We start from the raw sequence: 4,056 nt of genomic DNA, 5'->3' as shown, positions 1-4,056 counted from the left end.
AGGTTTAAATGTTAAACTAATTTCTTCCAGTCAGAGAATGTTGCAGATAATTTAATGTTTGCTTGATGCATAAAGTTAAAAGATTAAAACTAATAAAACAAGTTTTAAAAAGAGACTTTTCCATTTGATTACATTTTGTATGATGGATTATGCAGAAAAGTAGAATTGGGCTGAAAGAGCTATCACTTTATTACCTCTTCAGGGTGTAAATCGTGTTTTTAAAAAGTAACTAAGTAACTAAGTAATTAATTACTTTTGAAAATAAGTAATCAGTAGAGTAACAGGATTACTTTTTGGGGGAAGTAATCAGTAATTAGTTACTGATTACTTTTTTCAAGTAACTTGACCAACACTGCCAACAAAGATACAGAAGAAGAAGACAGCATTCAAACAGGAAGGCCTGCGAGAGCTCTGAAGGTCACAGAGAGCCTGAGTGAAGCTTTTCTCACAGATGGTGTCACGTCGGTGGAGCGACACAAACAGCAGGAAAACAAAGAGAAGCTGACAGAAGATCAATAACACGGAGATAACAGAGATAACAGAGATAACAGAGATGACAGAGATAACAGAGATAACAGAGATGACAGAGATAACAGAGCAGCGACACATGAATGTTTGCAGTCAGCAGCTCAGCTCCACCCTGAGTGGCAGAGAGAGAAAGACTGAGCGGAGCTCACTCGCCCATCTGTGCTTGTCATTAGCAGAGTTCATTATCAGGAGGAAAAACTGTTTCCTGTTTGTCATGCTGAACCAACGCAGCCAAATAACACAGAAGCCTCCCCTCAGTCGGAGCTGCTAACTCACTTTCTAAAGTTCAAAGTTCAAACTCTGACTTTCAACAGCTGCACTCGGCTGCTGGGTCACATGACCTGATGCAACATCAGCTCTACTAACAGAGCAGAGCTGTGAGGAGGAAGTCCTGAGACCTCGCAGCTCAATACCAGCTCTGTGATTCTGTCAGCAGGTCAGCCCTCACTACCTGTGAGCAGCTTGTTTTACACAAAGCCTGCAAATATTTCACTAAATATGGAGAACATGATCCAAACGGCAGATATTTCCACCAAGTAGAAATGTTTTCACAGTCTGACCCCGCCCACCCCACCATGACCTCATCAATTCAAATCCAAACATTTCCCGGAGTGGTCTGTAAATAAGCTTCAAGTCTTTTCTCACTGTACGTGTGTGTGTTCATGTGAAACTTTGATTTTGCTGTTTCTGTGTAGCCTGAAAGCATTTGTGGTGATGAACGTGTGTTTGAACAGACAGGTGAGCTGCAGCGTTTACAGCCAGCCTGCACTCAGAGACAGGAATCAGCTGCTCACTGCGATCACGCAGACTTCTTCTCTCAGTGAAAACCTTTATGAACAGTCAGAGAGTTAGCACTCATCCCAGACCTGCTGCAGGAAGACAGCTGCTACCATCGGTCATATTTAAAGTCAGTTTGCATTTAATGTGAGGAACGAGATGAGTGAGGCTCAGACACGATGAGACGCCAGCCTGAGACAGGAAGCAGCAGAAGATAAGAAGAGATCAGATCAGGCATCAGGCTGTGAAATCAGAGCTGCAGGTGAGTTCACGGTGCTCTGAAACTTCCCAGCAAACTCCGGTCGGTCTGAGGTCGGCTGTTTAATCAGAGGAGATTCCTTCACGTCAGTCGACCGTTTCACAAACATCCTCTACAACTAAGCAGCAGCAGGCCGAGCTTCTGTTTCCCACATTCACACTGTAATATCACACACTGTGCAGCAGCATCAGCACTGCATCTCCACTGAGACACAGAGAAACATCAAGCAAACACCAGACATACATCAACATCCCAAGAACGTCCCAACGACATCCGAACAACGTCCTGACAAAATCCCAACTACGTCCCAACAACATCCCAACAACGTCCTGACAATATCCCAACAACATCCCAACTACGTCCCAACAACGTCCCAACAACATCCGAACAACGTCCTGACAAAATCCCAACTACGTCCCAACAACATCCCAACAACATCCCAACTACGTCCCAACAACATCTCAACAACATCCCAACTACGTCCCAACAACATCCGAACAACGTCCTGAAAAAATCCCAACTACGTCCTGACAACATGCAGACATGGATCTGTGCCTGGGATTTAAATACTCTGCCCTTAAATGCAGGAAGTCTCACAGTGACTGAGTCTGAAATCCTTCATGGAGCTTTAAAAAGACGTCCGAGTTTGATGGTGAGGATTAACTGATGATTTTAGATGTCGTGTTCAGTTTTGATTGTGTGAAGGAAACCTCCACCAGTGCTGAGGAACATCTACAGGTGGAGGAGCAACACCTGCTGACCCGAGCTGCTGGCAGCTCCTTGCCTGAAGAGGCTTCAGCGTCTTTACTGGATTTTCTCTCAGATTTGATTTTGTGCTTGTTCTCTGCTCGAGGTTCAGACAGACGCAGGCTCCACTCTGATTTGATAACCTTCTGTTATTGACACTCTGATATTCATTAACATTAAAAACCTGCAGCATGAGGTCTGAAAGGTTTGAGCGGTCCTTACAGTCGCATCAAGCTGGCTTCATTCTGTAGGACTCAGTGCTGTAGTGACACCACAGCAGTAACACAGCACTGCAAAGTATAAAAGTCTGTGACTATGATGAAGTATTTCTTACATCAGAGGGTAAAATGATTATTACTGCAGGATTAATGTGGAGCTGCTGTTGTTTGATTCTGTGAAGCAGTGAACTCACAGCTCTGATGTTCCTCTGATGGTTCTCCTTCTCTGATGGTTCTCCTCCTCTGATGGTTCTCCTCCTCTGATGGTTCTCCTCTGCGACTCCTGGAAAACGAACCAGACTGAGGAGCTTGTGTTCCTCTGCAGCAGCTTCACCTGAATAATCCGCTCATTCAGCACCGGGACTCCTCCTCTTCCTCCGGGGCGGTCACTGCTCTGTGCTGCTGTGGGTGGGGGTCTCTGTGGGTTCAGGCTGTGGAGCTCAGGCTGCTGATTTGTGTCAGTGTGGCGCCATCTGCAGGTCAGTCTCAGTGCTGCACTCTGTAGCATGTGTGGGAGGAGTCCTGCTCCTCAGCCGCCACCCCCTCTGACATCATCCTGGAGTTCATCATAAAGACGTGTCTGAACATGAGAACTCCTCTCAGGTTCTTTACAAACCTCCAAAGAACCGAAGCAACAGGTTAAACAGAGTGTTTGTATCAGCTGTCTGTGCTTCATCAGAGGAACTTCATCATCCTCAGATCACATAATGATGTGATGAGAGCACAGTTTGATTGGTTATCCACAGATTTAGGAATCATCCATCCATCTTCTTCCGCTTACCCAGGGCCGGGTCGCGGGGGCAGCAGCCTCAGCAGAGAAACCCAGACTTTCTCCCCAGCCACCTCCTCCAGCTTGTCCATGAGACCACCAAGGTGTTCCCAGGCCAGCCGAGAGACAATCTTTCCAGCGTGTCCTGGGTCTGCCCCGGGGCCTCCTCCCCTGATTTAGGAATCATTTTAACTTTGTATGAAACAATACACAGAAAGGAGCATGAAAGGAGCACTTCTTAATTAGAGTTCAGCATCAAGTCTCAGTCCCCAAATCACGGTTGAAACTGAGAAGACCGAGCGTTCTCTATCGTGGCTCCTGAGCTTTGCAATAATCTTCCTCTTCACATTAGGCGATCGACATCAGTGATGGTTTTTAAATCCAGATTGAAAACACATTTTTACTCGCTGGCTTTTGATTCAGTGGTTGACTGACTTGTATTTTATTGTTTTCGCTATGTTTATTATTTTATCATATTTATTATTCTTATGGTATCTATTATGTTTCTATTGTTCAGCACTTTGGTCGGCCTTGTGTGTTTTTAAAGTGCTATATAAATAAACCATGATGATGATGATGATGATGATGAAGTCAGTTACACTGTTGGGACACTTTTTGTGGATACGTTTATTTCCCATCATTCAGCAGAGGCAGCAGGGCTGTAGTAATATTAATAAGGTGGAACCTCTCCCTCGCCGTGGCTGACTGTATAAAAGAGAATAATGGCCGTTGTGTTATTGTCAAAGGAAGTTTGACAT

The 4,056-nt window shown here is 45.0% G+C and overlaps 1 protein-coding gene across 2 annotated transcripts in view; it reads right to left on the bottom strand.

The window, feature by feature from the left end:
* mylka (myosin, light chain kinase a) overlaps positions 1–2,882 on the bottom strand; it is a 47,573-nt gene extending 44,691 nt beyond the window's left edge. For both annotated transcript variants that reach the window (XM_005750328.1, XM_013915207.1), the window contains exon 1: positions 2,724–2,882. The gene's annotated coding sequence lies outside the window, so the exon portion shown is untranslated. The remainder of the gene's footprint in view (positions 1–2,723) is intronic.
* Between the last annotated feature and the right edge of the window lie 1,174 nt (positions 2,883–4,056).

The sequence above is a fragment of the Pundamilia nyererei genome, unplaced genomic scaffold (genome assembly GCF_000239375.1).
Source record: "Pundamilia nyererei isolate P.nyererei 1_Seehausen unplaced genomic scaffold, PunNye1.0 scaffold00269, whole genome shotgun sequence".
Classification (NCBI taxonomy): Eukaryota; Metazoa; Chordata; class Actinopteri; order Cichliformes; family Cichlidae; genus Pundamilia; species Pundamilia nyererei.
The sequence above is the reverse complement of the archived record's forward strand: the minus strand, read 5'-3'. Positions and strand labels throughout refer to the sequence as shown.